Raw genomic sequence first — 18,081 nt, 5'->3', positions numbered from 1 at the left:
ATCTCGAGCCACTCTGTTTGGCCATTAAGAACAACGACCGCATAGCAGGCTATCGACTACAGGTAGCACACGTTAAAATATTGGCGTATGCAGACGACATCGCGATTCTCTGCACAAATAAAGCCAGTATTAAAGAGGCAACTACTGTAGTCGAAAAATTTTGCGATTCAGCTGGAGCCCAGATAAATTGGGATAAAAGTTATGGCTTCTGGCATGGGAGTTGGGAAGACACGCCGGAGACCTTTTCTCGATTGAATTGGTCAAAGTTACCTACACAGTACCTGGGGGTGCCTCTCGGAAGTTACCGAGAGGCCGAACCGTACTGGCTCGACCAAGCTTCGAGAGCAAAGGAAAAGGCTGACGGTTGGAGAGGAAAGCAATTGTCAATGTTTTCTAGAGCCACTGTTTGCAACCTCTTTTTAGTCTCTAAGATATGGTATGTTATGAATGTGTTGTGTGCTGCGCGGGTAAGCGTACAAAAAATTCACCGCATTTTCGCTACTTTCATTTGGGCCTCTACCTGGGAGAGGACGAGTCGAACAAACTTGTTTCTCCCGGTCAAGAAAGGTGGGCTGGGTCTGGTTCACTTGTTTTTGCGACAAATTGTGTCACGCTTTGTGTTTCTGCGGGATCAAAATGATCTCTTTCTTCGAACAATAGTACAAGTACGGCTGGGCAGACTTCTTCCGGGATTCGTTGTTTCGTCGGCTCAGAACATGCCGGGAACTGTGAAAGGATACCTGCGTGAAGTGGTGATGTCATATAGGATGTTAAATGTGCGTTTCTCACAGCAGTATCTGTCCACCGTTACAAAGAAAAAATTGTACAGAGATCTTGTGGACACGATGCTCCCCGTACCTTTGTACGGCTCGCCACACCGTGGAGGCCCCGGACAGGACGTGCTAAAAAGAGTGAAGAAAATGCCAGTACGGCCATCGACTAAGTCCTTCTTCTTCCAATTAGATTCAAACACACTTCCCGTTAAGACCTGGCTTCATAGCAAGGGTATTTTCATCCCCTGGAACACCAACTGCTTTTTATGTAAAAAACCAGAAACAATAGAACATGTTTTCCTAGATTGCTGGGACCCGATCTTTCACTGGGACGTTCTGCAGAGAACGCTGAAGAAGTAGTTACCCCTGGACCCGTATGGGATACGCTTTTTGCCAATAGATACCTCAGAGCAAGTACCGTACGACCTCATTATGGTCCTGGGCTTCCACGCTATGTGGAAAACTCGCATGCAATTTGAACATGCAGACTTGGTTGTAATACCGGTGCGAGAACACTTCATTGAGAGTGTTGTTTACGTGAGAGACGCTTACAAATCACTGCCTGATCCACCACAATGGATGTATGCACTCGATGAACTGGTGTCACTGAAAAGATTTTAGTGCTGTGTTGGCCAAAGTGTGGCTGGCACGTTTTATCATTTGTAACACTTCATTTTGTATGTCGACGACGGCAATAAAGAAAAAAAAAGGCTTGTGGCGCAACGGATAACGCGTCTGACTACGGATCAGAAGATCCCAGGTTCGAATCCTGGCAAGCTCGCTTCTCGCTTTCATTTTTTTTCTTTTCGTGGGTGAGAAGGGAAGTATGGGCTGTACTCTAGGAGCTTTACATCCTCATCCGGGCTTGTGGCGCAACGGATAACGCGTATGACTACGGATCAGAAGATTCCAGGTTCGAATCCTGGCAAGCTCGCTTCTCGCTTACATTTTTTATTCTTTTCGTGGGTGAGAAGGGAAGTATGGGCTGTACTCCAGGAGCTTTTCTTCCTCATCCGGGCTTGTGGCGCAACGGATAACGCGTCTGACTACGGATCAGAAGATTCCAGGTTCGAATCCTGGCAAGCTCGCTTCTCGCTTACATTTTTTATTCTTTTCGTGGGTGAGAAGGGAAGTATGGGCTGTACTCCAGGAGCTTTTCTTCCTCATCCGGGCTTGTGGCGCAACGGATAACGCGTCTGACTACGGATCACAAGATTCCAGGTTCGAATCCTGGCAAGCTCGCTTCTCGCTTACATTTTTTTTTCTTTTCGTGGGTGAGAAGGGAAGTATGGGCTGTACTCTGTACTCCAGGAGCTTTGCTTCCTCATCCGGGCTTGTGGCGCAACGGATAACGCGTCTGACTACGGATCAGAAGATTCCAGGTTCGAATCCTGGCAAGCTCGCTTCTCGCTTTCATTTTTTTTCTTTTCGTGGGTGAGAAGGGAAGTATGGGCTGTACTCTAGGAGCTTTACTTCCTCATCCGGGCTTGTGGCGCAACGGATAACTCGTCTGACTACGGATCAGAAGATTCCAGGTTCGAATCCTGGCAAGCTCGCTTCTCGCTTACATTTTTTATTCTTTTCGTGGGCGAGAAGGAAAGTATGGGCTGTACTCCAGGAGCTTTACTTCATCATCCGGGCTTGTGGCGCAACGGATAACGCGTCTGACTACGGATCAGAAGATTCCAGGTTCGAATCCTGGCAAGCTCGCTTCTCGCTTACATTTTTTATTCTTTTCGTGGGTGAGAAGGGAAGTATGGGCTGTACTCCAGGAGCTTTTCTTCCTCCTCCGGCCTTGTGGCGCAACGGATAACGCGTCTGACTACGGCTCGGAAGATTCCAGGTTCGAATCCTGGCAAGCTCGCTTCTCGCTTACATTTTTTATTCTTTTCGTGGGTGAGAAGGGAAGTATGGGCTGTACTCCAGGAGCTTTTCTTCCTCATCCGGGCTTGTGGCGCAACGGATAACGCGTCTGACTACGGATCAGAAGATTCCAGGTTCGAATCCTGGCAAGCTCGCTTCTCGCTTACATTTTTTTTCTTTTCGTGGGTGAGAAGGGAAGTATGGGCTGTACTCCAGGAGCTTTGCTTCCTCATCCGGGCTTGTGGCGCAACGGATAACGCGTCTGACTACGGATCAGAAGATTCCAGGTTCGAATCCTGGCAAGCTCGCTTCTCGCTTTCATTTTTTTTCTTTTCGTGGGTGAGAAGGGAAGTATGGGCTGTACTCTAGGAGCTTTACTTCCTCATCCGGGCTTGTGGCGCAACGGATAACGCGTCTGACTACGGATCAGAAGATTCCAGGTTCGAATCCTGGCAAGCTCGCTTCTCGCTTACATTTTTTATTCTTTTCGTGGGTGAGAAGGGAAGTATGGGCTGTACTCCAGGAGCTTTTCTTCCTCATCCGGGCTTGTGGCGCAACGATGCATTCTGCTTCCGGCAGCCGAGCTGTGCGGACGTGTGAATCATGGGCTCCGATGGAGCAGCTTTTGCGGCTACCAGCCGCGGTAACAGGCTTATGGAGAACGAGGAAGTGAGCTACCAGTTTATTTTGCCACCTCTGCCCAAGGGACCTGTTGTAAAGAACACCGTGTTTTTGCATGGCGACGTGCGAGCAAGGCCCTACAGGGTCGAAGACTTCCGAGACGTGCTCGTCCCGACTGGATTGCTACCGGAAGTCGTGGCCCTTGGTGCCTACCAGATCAATCATGTTTGGGCGGTCACCTTCTCGAACGACGAGGCGGCGAAGAAACTGCTAGCATTGAAAGAACTCAACGTGAAAGGGCGTCGCTGCGTAGTCGTCGACCCTCAAGACCAACAGGTACGCCTTCGCCTTCATTGGTTGCTGTACTGGGTGGAGGACGAAGACGTAAAGACAGCGCTGGCAGCCTTTGGCAAGGTCATTGAAGTGACGCGAGAACGATGGCGCGTCAAAGGCGTCGGAGATAAGGATTCCACGTCTCGAACTGTTCTTCTGAAACTGAAGAGCGGAATGAAAGTTGACGACCTTCCGCACCAAATCCGAGTAGCAGGTGAACTGGCCCTTGTCGTGGTGCCTGGACGGCCAATGCAGTGCCTACGGTGCAAGGGTGTAGGGCATGTCCGTCGCGAGTGCAAAGTGCCGCGATGCTCGCGATGCCGTAACTTTGGCCATACTGAAGATCAGTGCGTACGCACGTACGCCACAGCCGTGGGGCCACCAGCAAGCGAAATCGCCGCAGAGATGAGAATGGATGCTGCTGAAGCCGAGGACGCCGCCAAAGGGGCGGGTGACCAGGTGAGCGCCAACAACGCGGAGGCGACAACAAAAACAGAGGGAGAGACGAAAGGCGTCCTTGTTACCCCCGAAAAGAAAGAAGAGTCATCAGGTTCTTCAGAAGAACTGGAGAAAGGCAGCGAAAACCGCCTTGTATCTGATGACGCCACGTTCGTCGCAGGAGGTGGGGATTCGGCCCAAGACAGCGACGCTATGGAAGTGAGCGGCAACGCTGCCTTCAAAAGGCCGCTTGACGTCACCGACGGCAAAGCAACTCCTAAGAATCACGCCGACGGGCCGCCTGCAAAGTCAACTATGATAAGAAGGAGCAGCTTCAAGCCCTGTCCAAACATCTCTCGGGACAGGAAGGAGGGCGACAAGCCACCACCGACTACGGACCATGCCAGACCACCGGACGGTCCCGGGGGCGTCTAGCCGCTGGCTAGACGTTGCGGTGAGCACGATGCCTCGGGCCTTTCTCTCTTTCCCGTAGTAGCAATGGCATCCAACCCGACGCTTAGCTTGGGCACGCTAAACGTGAGAGGTCTGGCCGCCAAGCGTAAACAAAGCCAAGTGTACCGGATGATGGTGGACCAAGACCTCGACGTTCTAGCCGTGCAGGAGACAAAAGTCGAAGGGGAGGAAGAGACCCGAGGCATGGTGCTAAGGTTTATGCCTTCGTATTACGCGGTAGTGAGCCATGCCAAAGGAGCGTCGGCAGGTGTTATTTTATTTATTAAGAAGCTGCCCGGGCTATTGATCGAAAATTATTTTTCGTGTCCTTCTGGCAGACTAGTGTACTGCGACTTTGCTGTTGGTAATGATTCTTGGCGGGTGATATGTATATATGCACCCAATATATGCGATGAACGCAAGATGTTTTTTTCCGCGTTAAAGGCACACATATGCGCGCATAGAAAAGTCATTATTATGGGAGATTTTAATTGTGTACTCAGCGATCGAGATAGAACAGGCAAGAGAAGAAATGATAAAAGCTGTCATGTCCTCAGTGAACTATTAGGCGAGTGTGACTTGGACGACGTGGCTGATTGCCTAGTCGGAACACGCCAGGTTCAATACACGCACTTCCAAGGCAATAGTCATGCTCGTCTTGACAGGATATACGTGACACTAGATGTTATACCCATATGTCGCAGCTACGATGTCATACCTATTTCATTCACCGACCACTGTTTGGTCAAGACATGTGTTGGACGCAAAGGAAAGGGCAACACTTTCACGTGGGAAATGTGGAAAATGAATTCCAATTTGTTAAAGGATGAGCTTTTTCTATGCAACGTACAAGAACACTTGAAGGAAGTAGAAAACAACAAAGTGGCGCAAATCACTGAAAAATGGGAAATTTTTAAACAACGAATTAAGTTAACCGCCATCGACCGATCCTGTAAAATAAAGTACGAAGAAAGAGCTAAAGAGAAAGAACTAAGGGCAGTGTTGGAAAAAATAACGGCCTTAGAGTGCAGCCAGCCGGGCGCATACAAGGACGATTTACGCAGCATCAAAGCGAAATTGGAGCTATGCGATGAAGAGCGATATCGAGGAGCGATTATACGCGCAAGGGCAGAGGCATTGACAGCAGATGAAACGCCAACTAAACGCGCGCTAGGTCTGGAGAAAACGCATGCGCGGCGCAATCACATAGATACTATTCAAGTAGATAGTAATGAAATAACTGACGGTGAGGAGATAGCACAAGCGTTTTTCAAGCACTTCCAAGAACTTTTTGCATCGAGAACTGTTGACCTAGAGGCCTTTAGAGCTGCGTTTTTGGGGCGTATGCCGCAACTCAGCGACGAGACGAAGAACAGGCTCGAGGCACCGATATCAACTCGTGAAGTTGAACAAGCAATTGAAGATTTAAAAGCCGGAAAATCACCCGATCCGGATGGCCTTTGTGCCGATTTTTATAAACTGTTTAAATCAGATCTATCGCCTCTACTCGCTGACGTGTTTAACGAAGCGTATGAAGTAAACGCATTGCCACTTTCTTTCGGGCAAGCGCACACTGTACTAATCCCTAAGACTGACCAGCCTGCGAAACTGAAACATGTAACATCGTACAGACCAATATCACTTACCAACAGTGATTACGAAATATTCATGAAGATAATCGCAGACAGGTTACAAACAGTAATGGAAACCATAGTAGGTCGGCACCAAACATGCGGAATCAAAGGACGAAGCATTAACACGAACGTACACATAATGAGATCGATTTTGGAATGTTGTGACGCCTTAAGGGCACGAGTTGCGATTCTTCAACTTGACTTGGAGAAAGCTTTTGACTGTGTTGCTCACAGTATTTTATTTGCCATTCTTAAGCATATAAATGTCGGGTCCATAATTACTGACGGGGTAGCCATGGCGTACCGGAACGGCACTACTAAGCTTATAATTAACAAGACATTGGGGGCCCCCATCAGCATTCAACGTTCCGTGCGTCAAGGCTGCCCAGCCAGCCCACTTTTGTTCTGTATTTATCTGGAGAGTTTGTGTTTGGAAGTCATTGAGAACAAATGTATTCGTGGGTTTACGATGCAAGCGTCAGAAGTCAAACTCCTGGCCTATGCTGACGACGTAGCCGTGTGTTGCAAAGACAAGGAGAGCATTTTACAGACGATAAATGTTGTGAAAAACTTCGGTGAAATCACAGGTAGTAGAGTAAACTGGAGCAAGTGCCTCGGTATTTGGCATGGAGAGTGGCCTGAGGCTCCTGCTTTATATGCGAATGTCAAGTGGTCAACAACGCCAGTAAGGTACTTAGGCGCACCACTCGAAGCTTACAAACAGAGTGACGAGTACTGGCAGGACCAGCTTAAAAGTGCTAAAGAGAAGGCTGAGGCGTGGAAGGCCAAATACCTTTCAGTATTTGCCAGGGCTACTGTATGCAACTTGTTTTTCGTCGCTAAGCTATGGTATGTCATGCAATTCATTTTCTGTAACAGGGTCAATGTGCAGAAATTCCACAGAGTTTTTGCCGTGTTTGTGTGGGGTTCCGGATGGGAGAGATGTTGTCGCAATAATTTGTTCAGACGGGTGAAAGATGGAGGATTAGGGCTGGCCCACCTGTTTGTTAGGCAACTTGTTGGACGTTTTATTTTCTTTCGGAACAACGATGATCCTTTTTTGCAAACAGTCTGTAGAGTTAGACTCGCGCACTTGTTGCCAGAGTTGATTGTATGCTCCCAAGGTGTGCCAGCAGCAGTGTTTGGTTTTTACAGGGAAATTGTATTCAGTGTTCGTTTCCTTGCTGTACGGTATTCGAAAGAATATTTGTTTAATGTATCAAGGAAAAAGCTGCGCAACGATATAATGGACAGCCTTTTTCCCCCGCCTCTGTACAGAACCGTATACAGTCGAGGCCCAGGCCAGAATGTTTTTAAACGCGTCAAACGAATGCAGGTACCGCCAGGTATGAAAAGTTTCTTTTTCAAACTACACACAGGTACACTTTCAGTTGCAACGTTCCTAGAAGAAAGAGGCTTTTACATGCCCTGGGGCTCACAGTGTATAATTTGCAAACAACCTGAAACCATAGACCATGTTTTTTTACACTGCTGGGAAGGAGTATACTTATGGGATGTTTTACAGCGCACAATAAAGAAAGAATTTCCTCTTGACCCACATGGCATCAGATTTTTGCCGATAGACGACGATGACGGAACACCGTTTGATCAGATTATGCTGACTGGCCTCTACTGTATATGGCGCTCCCGCATGGCAGGCTTCTATTGCGATCCCGATAGAAAAAAATTAAATCATGGGGTTTTACGTGCCAAAACCAGTTCTGATTATGAGGCACGCCGTAGTGGGGGACTCCGGAAATTTGGACCACCTGGGGTTCTTTAACGTGCACCTAAATCTAAGTACACGGGTGTTTTCGCATTTCGCCCCCATCGAAATGCGGCCGCCGTGGCCGGGATTCGATCCCGCGACCTCGTGCTCAGCAGCCCAACACCATAGCCACTGAGCAACCACGGCGGGTGATCCCGATAGAAGACCAGCCCGTGTGTATTTTCGGGAACAAATAAGACGTTTTCTTGATGTGGTTGCAACACAAGAGTGTCCCCCACCTTGGATGGCCAGGATGGAACCCCTGGCCAATCTTAAGGAATTTTGAACAAAGCCTGTTACAATATGACAGGCTGCATGTGCTTATTATTTATACTTAACAGATGAGAAGTCCATCTGTGTTTGTACATATCTTAGTTATGTTGGTATTCTTATGTACCGCTGCTTACCGGTAATAAAGAAAAAAAAAAGGGGCTTGTGGCGCAACGGATAACGCGTCTTACTACGGATCAGAAGATTCCAGGTTCGAATCCTGGCAAGCTCGCTTCTCGCTTACATTTTTTATTCTTTTCGTGGGTGAGAAGGGAAGTATGGGCTGTACTCCAGGAGCTTTACTTCCTCATCCGGGCTTGTGGCGCAACGGATAACGCGTCTGACTACGGATCAGAAGATTCCAGGTTCGAATCCTGGCAAGCTCGCTTCTCGCTTTCATTTTTTGCTTTTCGTGGGTGAGAAGGGAAGTATGGGCTGTACTCTAGGAGCTTTACTTCCTCATCCGGGCTTGTGGCGCAACGGATAACGCGTCTGACTACGGATCAGAAGATTCCCGGTTCGAATCCTGGCAAGCTCGCTTCTCGCTTACATTTTTTATTCTTTTCGTGGGTGAGAAGGGAAGTATGGGCTGTACTCCAGGAGCTTTTCTTCCTCATCCGGGCTTGTGGCGCAACGGATAACGCGTCTGACTACGGATCAGAAGATTCCAGGTTCGAATCCTGGCAAGCTCGCTTCTCGCTTACATTTTTATTCTTTTCGTGGGCGAGAAGGGAAGTATGGGCTGTACTCCAGGAGCTTTGCTTCCTCATCCGGGCTTGTGGCGCAACGGATAACGCGTCTGACTACGGATCAGAAGATTCCAGGTTCGAATCCTGGCAAGCTCGCTTCTCGCTTTCATTTTTTATTCTTTTCGTGGGTGAGAAGGGAAGTATGGGCTGTACTCCAGGAGCTTTGCTTCCTCTTCCACATAGTAAGAATACACATACACACATATACACATAGTAAGAAGTGTCTTAGAGATTTGTGACGCCCTTGGAGACCGAATAGCAATGATGCAATTAGATCTACAGAAAGCTTTTGGACCGTGTTTCCCATGAAGTGTTATTCAGTGTGTTGGAACATGTGCAAGTAGGAAGTGTGCTTCTTGATGGGTTAAAGATGGTATACTCGCAGTGCGAAACACGCCTGGTAGTTAACAGCGTGCTCAGTGAAGAAATTGAGATACTCAGTTCTATCAGACAAGGATGTCCGGCCTCAGCCTTACTTTTTGCCATGTACCTAGAACCCCTGTGTTTATCAATTATTCATAATTCAAATGTGCATGGATTTAGATTACAGAGCACCGAAGTAAAGATTCTAGCATATGCCGATGACGTGGCTGTACTCTGTCAAGATAGGCAGAGCATATGTGAAGTTGTCCACACGGTCAAACAATTTTGTTCCATGACAGGTAGTATGATTAATTGGGACAAAACAACTGCATTTTGGTATGGTAATTGGGATATGAGACCTGATGTATACGTAAATGTAAGATGGGAAACCCGTCCGCTAAAGTACCTTGGGGTACCACTTCAGGTCTATAGTGACAACGAGTACTGGAAAGACGAAGCAGAAACAACCCGACAAAAAACAAACGCCTGGGGAGGGCGTGAACTCTATTTTTGCACGGGCGTCTGTATGCAACATATTTTTGATATCCAAAATATGGTATGTGTGCCAAGTCCTTTGTATGTCACGCGTGAATGTTCAGAAATTTCACAGGATTTTTGCTGTGTTTGTATGGAAATCGACGTGGGAGCGAACAAGTCGCTCAAATTTATTCCTATCAGCCCGAAATGGTGGTTTGGGTTTGTGTCACTTGTTTATTAGGCAACTTGTGTCTTGCTTTATTTTTCTTCGCGACCAAAGAAACGAATTTTTGCAAAGTGTAATAAAATTAAGACTGTGCTCCCACGTTCCAGAATTTGTTGTGTCGTCGAATAACATGTATCAATGTGTGTCAGGGTATCTGCGTGAAGTTGTACAATCTTTTAATTTTCTCAAAGTACGTTTTTCACTAGAGTACTTGTCCTCTGTAAAACGGAAAAGACTTTACAAAGACCTCATTGAATGCTTGTTACCAACGCCGCGATACAGATCTTTATTCAATGTCGGACCCGGACAGGACGTGTTAAGAAGGGTTAAAAGGATGAACGTAAAACCGGGAACAAAAACTTTCTTCTTTAAACTTCACTCTGGGACGCTCCCAGTAAAGCAGTGGTTAGCCGATAAAGGCCTCTACGTCCCATGGACGACGAATTGTCTATTGTGTAAGAAGCCCGAAACTGTGGAACACGTGTTTATTTACTGCTGGGACGCCGTCTTCCATTGGGACATCCTTCAGCGCACATTGAAAAAAGACCTACCCATCACAAGTTACGGCATCCGTTTTCTGTGCGTGGACAATGAAGACGGAGTCCCATACGACATGTTTATGTTAATAGGAATACACAGCATATGGCAGACGAGAATGGCGGTCCGTAATGCCGACCCTCACACACGTCCTGTCAGGGAAAACTTCATCGCGAACATGGATTATATGCGCGAATTGTACAAGGCGCAACCAGAGCCTCCTGCCTGGTTGCCTCTGCTGGATGAACTGTGTAACTTCGGTCCACGTGTTCATTTTACCTTTCATGTTTCTGTGTTCCTATGCCCTGTAAAGAGAAAACAGGTAATAAAAAAAAAAGTCAGGATGGCCGAGCGGTCTAAGGTTCAGGTCGCAGTCCGGTCTTCCGGGCGTTGGTTCGAATCCCACTTCTGACAAAGGTTCTTTTTTCTTCACTGTCATGGAAAGTAAAAAGAAAAGCGTAGATAGCGCTGCATCTCTTTCTTTTCCTCTTTTGTAAATAAACAACGCTAAATTACGATTGGCTCTGCACCACTTTCATCTGTTGTCGTGTCCCGTCAGGATGGCCGAGCTGTCTAAGGCGCTGCGTTCAGGTCGCAGTCCAGTCTTCCGGGCGTGGGTTCGAATCCCACTTCTGACAAAGGTTCTTTTTTCTTCACTGTCATGGAAAGTAAAAAGAAAAGCGTAGATAGTGCTGCATCTGTTTCTTTTCCTCTTTTGTAAATAAACAACGCTAAATTACGAAGGTTGGGTCAACTGATTTCCGCACTCAACCTTCCATTTAGGCTATCTCGGCGGCAAAAGTTGTTTTAAGGTAGCAATTATTTTTGCGCACCCGCGTATAGTTAGAACAACGTCCGAGTTCAAGCACGACGCTAAACCACTAAACCTTGCCATCGAAGTGAGTGTGTGTTTAGAAAAAGTTTATTATTGCGATAGCAATTATATGGACACTCAAAAGCAGATTTCTGCCATCGGCGTCGCCGTCGCCGTGAGGTTCCGTATGACGTCAATGGAGATGAAATCGTCGCCGCGCGCCGAACGCTGTATGTGCGAGTGAAAGGGCGCGAGGGGCGCGCGCTTTCACGGGGAGTGAACGCACGGCGGAGAACAAACGCGCGTTCTGCGCCGTGCTCGCTTAAGGGCTGCAGATGTAGGCGTCTCTTTCCTCCTTTACAATCACCATATATGTAGAGCAAACGCGCCTTCTTCCGACGCGCGAGAGGCCGTGGGGGAAGGGGGGGAAGGGGGAGGGAAGGGAGGCGACGTTTAGCTGCGGCACCAAGTGCCTATTTATATCAGAGGCTCCGGCAACAGTCACCAACGCCGCACGCATTTTGAGCCAACGCGGGCAAAACGCCGACGGCGTCGACAACAGTTCTGCGTGTTGCCGGTGCTGCTGCATGTTCAAGTTTATACAGCTGATAAAGCTAATATCATTACTCCGTATAGCTCTCTACAAATTTGCTATCGCAATTGATGCTTCGCCTTTCAGGTGAAACTGCGACAACTTTTTATTGCGATAGCAATTATATGGACACTCCAAAGCAGATTTCTGCCGTCGGCGTCGCCGTTGCCGTCGCCGTCGCCGTCGCCGTGAGGTTCAGTATGACGTCAATGGAGATGAAATCGTCGCCGCGCGCCGCCGAACGCTGTATGTGCGAGTGAAAGGGCGCGAGGGACGCGCGCTTTCACGGGGAGTGAACGCACGGCGGAGAACAAACGCGCGTTCTGTGCCGTGCTCCCTTAAGGTCTGCAGAAGTAGGCGTCTCTTTCCTCCTTTACAATCACCATATATGTAGAGCAAACGCGCCTTCTTCCGATGCGCGAGAGGCCGTGGGGGAGGGGGGGAAGGGGGAGGGAAGGGAGGCGACGTTTAGCTGCGGCACCAAGTGCCTATTTATATCAGAGGCTCCGGCAACAGTCACCAACGCCGCACGCATTTTGTGCGAACGTGGGCAAAACGCCGACGGCGTCGACAACAGTTCTGTGTGTTGCCGGTGCTGCTGCATGTCCAAGTTTATACAGCTGATAAAGCTACTATCATTACTCCGTATAGCTCTCTACAAATTTGCTATCGCAATTGATGCTTCGCCTTTGAGGTGAAACTGCGACAACTTTTTCAAGACAAGACGATACGAACATTGATTCGATGACAAATACATGTAGGCTCTCTAACATATACTAAGTACGGCGCATTGCATCAACGGCACTTTCTCAGTACTTGTGACAATTAGTTTAGCGTCAAACTCATCCGCGTACGGTGCTCACTCCAATAATGTGGCCTACTAAACCCCAAACTAGACCGAGGGAGCGCGTCTCCGCTATGGGCCATCAAACGATAAATCACGAATATTACGCGCATACATGTAATCGCCTTCTTAGGTACCCCTGATACGCACATACCTGTTAGTAGAACACCTCCTGATAATCCTCGGCTACCTTATGGAAACTTAACACCGAAGGTATTATTTGTAAAACTCGACGAACTCGCTAATGTCTCTAAACCGTCACTGGGGTGGGGACTTGAAACACCATCAAAACTATCGGCTGAAGAAGGACAAATATGCCAGCCGAGGTGGGCGCGTCAACTCGGCTGTTCACGCCCGGCCTTCAAGCACTGGCGTGGCGGTAGCCGGGGTCACCTTGAAGTCCTGTCTGCGTAACGTCTCGTGCAGACAGTAGGCGAGAGCCGGGTGCCTCTGATCGCTGGCAGTGCAGGCGGCACTCAAATTGTTTTCATTGAGTTCCGCTTGCACTAAATACAAAACACAAAGTCAGACTTTAGTGTAGACGCAGTGGCGGATGAGTGCCTTCCGTTGTCGTCATGCAGCCTTCGTCACCAATCTGTCGTGATTGCATTGGCGTGATGCTAGCGGTCGCGGTCGTGCTGCCAACGACATTGCGCCATCATCATCGTTCATTATCTCCACTTACTAGAGGAAATGGCGGCGCTTCACCTCTACGTAGGAAGCAGGGAGTCTTGATGCAAGCCGTGCATGCAGCTGTGCCCGAGTATAGGAAGCTGCAGGGTCTGCCACTCAAAATTTGGAGCGCATGGTGACGGAACCAGCGTACCGTTGCTCAACATTAGCCATTGACGTATGCCTGCAAAGGCGGAATAAAACACCCTTAAAAAATGTTGCAGTGGCTCGGCTATGCCAGGATATACGTAGCGTTAGCAAAGGTTCAGCTGATTATTCTTAGCTTTCCTGGTTGTCTAGATTGTCAAGGATTAGCTTGATTGTCATGCTTACTGCTGCTCCAATGACACACACAAACGCCAGTCAGAAGCGCAGCGGCTCCAGCGCAGTGTCAGACGGCGACTGCACAGCGAGCGCGCGCCGGCGCCAGTGCGTCTACCACGGCTACGACGTCACTCCTCTGGAATGCGCAGACCGGCGGCGGTGAGTCGCGCGCGGCGGCGGCGGAGTGCGCGAGAGGTGCCGGCTCCGGTGGCTCCGGTGCGCAAGCCGTGTGACATCACTGATCCTTGCGCATGCGCAGCACGGCTCTTGATGTGCCGCGCAAAACGGGCTTGGCTAGGCCAGTGTAGCTAACGCTACAAAATTTCACTCGTGGATGTCAGCGCTTTGAGACGCTTGGCGCGTTAGCTGCCAACACAGATCCTTGTACTTGGTCTGAAAACTCGCTTATATAGCATCGCTGCTTTTGATATATCAGTTGTCAGATTGGTATACATCTGTAAAGAATTTTGCCTTGAAAATCAATTATCAGTGATTACAAAATAAAAGTTATCTTGCGTATGCATTAATCTAATAGAAAACACTTTGGTTGCGCGGTTTTTTTTTAGTTAGTAATCTGCAACTTTTGTTTATCGCGACGCGTTTTAGCGGCTCCACGTTGGACGTCATCTATATATTGCATGGCTGCCGCGGTGGCATAAATGTCGTGAGCAGTATCAGTCCCTTACAGCAGTTATTGTTTTATTCACCCCAAGGACTTCGTAAAGATAGTCGGTTTGACACCAGCACCGCCCAAAAATCGGGGTAGCTTGCACTAGTGGCGCAAGGCTAACACAGTGGAAAAGATCGGTTCCTAGCTGGTCACAGCCGCTGGATTAAAAAAAAATGTGGTTGATCCCTCTTATAAAGGAATCGGTATAGAACACGAAAGTGAAACGTGTCTTCACAGAAGTAGTGTAATGTTTATTGCACATTGATATATAATGTCTATTGGTGTTTTGTGGCTAAAGCGCCCTTAGGCGTTGATGCACCCACGCTGACGCCTGGTGGCACGTCTCCCGCGCAACGATACTGTAGCAACGGGGCGAACCCTCATCACGACTACCAACGTCGATGACCATGAGCAACCGTCGTGCATATGGAAGCTGCACTACGCTGCACACGCTAGCACAACGCGAAAGACGAAGCACGTAACTGACACACTAATACAACGCGCAAGACAAAGCACGTAACTGATTCGTCACCGAGTCAAATCAGCGCGTACAGCGCGTCGTAATTGCAGCCTCCGCGATCAACTTCAGAAACATTTTCAGAGCTAATTGCGGAGGCCACGCTCCGCTGTGCTGAGTACGGTGAACGCCACCTAGGTGGCGTTGGTAGTGCTTCTTGATGCCAGCGTCCCTTCGAATGCTGGCATCGAGGCGTCGTAGTGCTGAGACCACCGAAGCGTTCACTGTCGGTGCGCGTTAGTGTCATAATGCAGTACTTCTCTTTTCTGCTCGTAGGCGGCGGCACCGCCCCGAGCAAGAGCGCGGGTACACGGAGGAGTGTTAGATATATAAGGCGCGTCTGTGTAGCTCTCTGCAAATGCGTTTGTGGCGCAATGGGTTAAACGCTCGGCGATCTATCGTCGCGGACCATGAGGTCGTGGGTTCGATTTCCAAATTTTGCATGTTTGTGGAACTTTTTCTTCTGGTTTCTTTCTTTGTATTATGTTCGTGTACATTGTAAGCTGACGTATTTCCGTGACGGAAATACGTCAGTGAAGTCTTGGTGGACCCCGGCATAAAACACTTTCGTGTTAAAATAACAAGAAGATTGGGCTTGTGCTTCCGACTGTGGTCCCGACTGTTTCCCGGTTATCCGCAGTATGCATGCAAAAAAGGAACGCGCAGCCCAGGAAAAACAGCGGCCGCAACTGTCAACTCAGCCGAGACGCACTCGCACACTGGCGGCGACCTTTTTTTTAGGGGCGAAGCTCCTTAGGGTGTGGGTCTGTCCCTCCTCTGTAGTATGTAGTAGTAGTAGTCGTCGTCGTAGTAGTAGTAGGTAGCCACGTCTGCTTTTATGGGAAAAAAAATTCCGAAAGTTGTGTCCGTAGCGCGGAATCGAACCAGGGACCCCTCGCTTCCGAGCGCGCGGCGCTAGCCACTACGCCACGAAGCGCACATGGACAACGCACCACGATGACAATAAATACCCAACATTAACGAAAGACTGCGCGTTTCTAACGTGTTTGTGCTAACGCGTTACGGCCCGTGTAAGAAGCTGGTGTAAGACGCTGTGGTCTCTCCGCCTTACCCCCGTATTCATAAACGCTCCTCGACTTGAACTTGACTTGCCACCGCCTTGGGCAGCGCGTTCGAAACGCGTTGAAGGCGGTGGCAAGTCAAGTTCGAGGTAAGTGGTAAGTGGTTCTTGAGGGAAAGGGAAAGGTTGGCGCTATCAAGTTCGAGTCGAGGAGCGTTTATGAATACGGGGGTTATACTCTCTCAGCAGTCATGTGATGACGTTCCGGCATGTGTAAACGGCTGCGTAAGACGCTGTGGCCTCTCCCCCTTACTAGAGAGTACTGCACGTTTCTAACGCGTTTGTGCTAGCGTCCCCTTAAGCGGGAAATGGTGCAATTATAATGAAGGGCGCTGTTATAAAATAGGAATGACGTCACACATGGCGCGTGTCATTGGTGGAAGTCAATCGTTCGATTTAGTGCGGCGAGACTGGGCGAATTACGCGGAAGATTCACGGTTTACCGATGATTCCCTCCGGAGCTTCGCCCACTCATCATCATTCACCCCGTGGATATGCGGTGGTTTTTTTGTGTGTAAAAAGAGCCACGAATGGATTGATCAACTCCGGGCTGTCCAGAAAGCCCACGATGCGGCGGTGCGGCTTGGCCTTCCCGTACCAACATGAGAGCGGCCCGTAGTCTTGCCCCTATAAAAACGGGGTGAAGATTCTTCCGACTAGCTAGCTACCTACTGGCCGTGCCACTACCATGGAGAGCAGAGAGAATATTGAAACGTGCGAGTGGAGTTCGGTTGAAGAGAATAACGAAGCTGGGCTGGATCGGGTGTGGCACCGTGGACTGCTTTCGCATTCATCCTCTTGTAAATAAATGCGATGCATTGTCTTGAAGTCGTCTTGAAGAAACACGTAAATCCGCTCCCGATTAATCGTAATAGAGCACTTCTTTTCATTTCAGGTGAGTCGAGCGGGCAGCCTTCATGGAGAGCATTGAGGCTCACTCTACAAAATATTGGCACTCCTAGGGCAGACTTTCGGCACTTCTAATAAGGACTTCAATATTCAACCTGTAATGTGCAACTATAAAACGCGTTATTTACGGCCTGATTCGCGCGTACAAACGCGGCTGTGGAAACGCTTCTCCGTGAACGGCTGTATACCTAGGGAGCCCTAGCTGTACCTAGCTGTACCAGAGCAGTGGCGCCAGAGCGGGCGCGAGGAGAACTAGGCCCGAGACGCCGACGCCGTTTCGGCGCCGCGCAACGATACTGTAGCAACGGGGCGAACCCTCTCTCTCTCTTTTTTTTTATTATTCAGCGGCCGTGGTTATACGAAGTGATGCTAAGTTATATACGAAGTGTATAATCCTTTCCTTGTGGTGCGTGTCATCGGGGAACGCCTCGCGAAGCACTTGCAGTCCGAGCACACGTAGGGGAAGTGGGGCGAAAGCTTGCACAGTGTACGGGCGGCGCGCAACAGACGGAACGCCGGGATGATGTCTCGGCGCATGCGCAGTAGCGCACATGGTAGGAGCTCGGCAGAGGCGGCGGCTCGGTCGATAAATACCAGAGGCGGCGGCTAGATAGATACTGTCAAAGTAGCGAATGTTCGCCAAGAAATGCTTCACATTTAAAATTTCCTTGGCTGGTAGATGTATACATAGTTTGCACGGACGTCATCGCGGACGCCATCTTTGGGTACCTGCAGGTCGAGAAGGGGCGTAAGCAAGGAACATGACAGCATGGCAGCAACAAAATGTGCGTCTTGCGTCGAACGTCATAGCGATAAGAATGATAAACCGGTGAAACAGCAACAAAAAGCGCGTCTTCCGTCGAACGTGAGAGCGATAACAATGATAAACCGGTGAAAAACAATCGCCGTGAGAAAGCAAAACAGTTTGCGCGTGATAATACGTTGCACTGACGTCATCGTAGTCGCTATCTTTGGGTACCAGCGCGGTGAGATATGGCTGCGTGACGTCACATGAAAACTATCTATGCAGCTTCGCTGTAAAACAGACAGCCACGACTAAAGTCCCTATATAAGAAAAGTACCGCGTTCCTTTGATAAACGCCGCTTCTCTCTCTCCTGTATCTCCGATTGGACGAAGATAGCGCGCGCTTTT

General features: G+C 49.0%; 16 non-coding genes across 16 annotated transcripts; all 16 read left to right on the top strand.

The window, feature by feature from the left end:
* The first annotated feature begins 1,481 nt into the window (after window positions 1-1,481).
* Window positions 1,482-1,554, top strand: Trnar-acg (transfer RNA arginine (anticodon ACG)). Its single transcript has one exon. It is a non-coding gene; the product is annotated as a tRNA-Arg (tRNA).
* An 80-nt stretch (window positions 1,555-1,634) lies between these two features.
* Window positions 1,635-1,707, top strand: Trnar-acg (transfer RNA arginine (anticodon ACG)). Its single transcript has one exon. It is a non-coding gene; the product is annotated as a tRNA-Arg (tRNA).
* Window positions 1,708-1,788: 81 nt separating this feature from the next.
* On the top strand, window positions 1,789-1,861 carry Trnar-acg (transfer RNA arginine (anticodon ACG)). The gene has a single exon. It is a non-coding gene; the product is annotated as a tRNA-Arg (tRNA).
* Window positions 1,862-1,942: 81 nt separating this feature from the next.
* Trnar-acg (transfer RNA arginine (anticodon ACG)) lies at window positions 1,943-2,015 on the top strand. The gene has a single exon. It is a non-coding gene; the product is annotated as a tRNA-Arg (tRNA).
* An 88-nt stretch (window positions 2,016-2,103) lies between these two features.
* Trnar-acg (transfer RNA arginine (anticodon ACG)) lies at window positions 2,104-2,176 on the top strand. The gene has a single exon. It is a non-coding gene; the product is annotated as a tRNA-Arg (tRNA).
* Window positions 2,177-2,256: 80 nt separating this feature from the next.
* On the top strand, window positions 2,257-2,329 carry Trnar-acg (transfer RNA arginine (anticodon ACG)). Its single transcript has one exon. It is a non-coding gene; the product is annotated as a tRNA-Arg (tRNA).
* Window positions 2,330-2,410: 81 nt separating this feature from the next.
* Trnar-acg (transfer RNA arginine (anticodon ACG)) lies at window positions 2,411-2,483 on the top strand. The gene has a single exon. It is a non-coding gene; the product is annotated as a tRNA-Arg (tRNA).
* A 235-nt stretch (window positions 2,484-2,718) lies between these two features.
* Window positions 2,719-2,791, top strand: Trnar-acg (transfer RNA arginine (anticodon ACG)). Its single transcript has one exon. It is a non-coding gene; the product is annotated as a tRNA-Arg (tRNA).
* An 80-nt stretch (window positions 2,792-2,871) lies between these two features.
* Window positions 2,872-2,944, top strand: Trnar-acg (transfer RNA arginine (anticodon ACG)). The gene has a single exon. It is a non-coding gene; the product is annotated as a tRNA-Arg (tRNA).
* An 80-nt stretch (window positions 2,945-3,024) lies between these two features.
* Window positions 3,025-3,097, top strand: Trnar-acg (transfer RNA arginine (anticodon ACG)). The gene has a single exon. It is a non-coding gene; the product is annotated as a tRNA-Arg (tRNA).
* A 5,215-nt stretch (window positions 3,098-8,312) lies between these two features.
* Window positions 8,313-8,385, top strand: Trnar-acg (transfer RNA arginine (anticodon ACG)). Its single transcript has one exon. It is a non-coding gene; the product is annotated as a tRNA-Arg (tRNA).
* An 81-nt stretch (window positions 8,386-8,466) lies between these two features.
* Window positions 8,467-8,539, top strand: Trnar-acg (transfer RNA arginine (anticodon ACG)). Its single transcript has one exon. It is a non-coding gene; the product is annotated as a tRNA-Arg (tRNA).
* Window positions 8,540-8,618: 79 nt separating this feature from the next.
* On the top strand, window positions 8,619-8,691 carry Trnar-acg (transfer RNA arginine (anticodon ACG)). The gene has a single exon. It is a non-coding gene; the product is annotated as a tRNA-Arg (tRNA).
* Window positions 8,692-8,772: 81 nt separating this feature from the next.
* On the top strand, window positions 8,773-8,845 carry Trnar-acg (transfer RNA arginine (anticodon ACG)). The gene has a single exon. It is a non-coding gene; the product is annotated as a tRNA-Arg (tRNA).
* Window positions 8,846-8,925: 80 nt separating this feature from the next.
* On the top strand, window positions 8,926-8,998 carry Trnar-acg (transfer RNA arginine (anticodon ACG)). The gene has a single exon. It is a non-coding gene; the product is annotated as a tRNA-Arg (tRNA).
* A 2,061-nt stretch (window positions 8,999-11,059) lies between these two features.
* On the top strand, window positions 11,060-11,143 carry Trnal-cag (transfer RNA leucine (anticodon CAG)). Its single transcript has one exon. It is a non-coding gene; the product is annotated as a tRNA-Leu (tRNA).
* Window positions 11,144-18,081: the final 6,938 nt, after the last annotated feature.

The sequence above is a fragment of the Dermacentor silvarum genome, chromosome 1, assembly GCF_013339745.2.
Source record: "Dermacentor silvarum isolate Dsil-2018 chromosome 1, BIME_Dsil_1.4, whole genome shotgun sequence".
NCBI classification, from domain to species: Eukaryota; Metazoa; Arthropoda; class Arachnida; order Ixodida; family Ixodidae; genus Dermacentor; species Dermacentor silvarum.
This window is presented reverse-complemented; position numbering and strand designations above follow the sequence as displayed.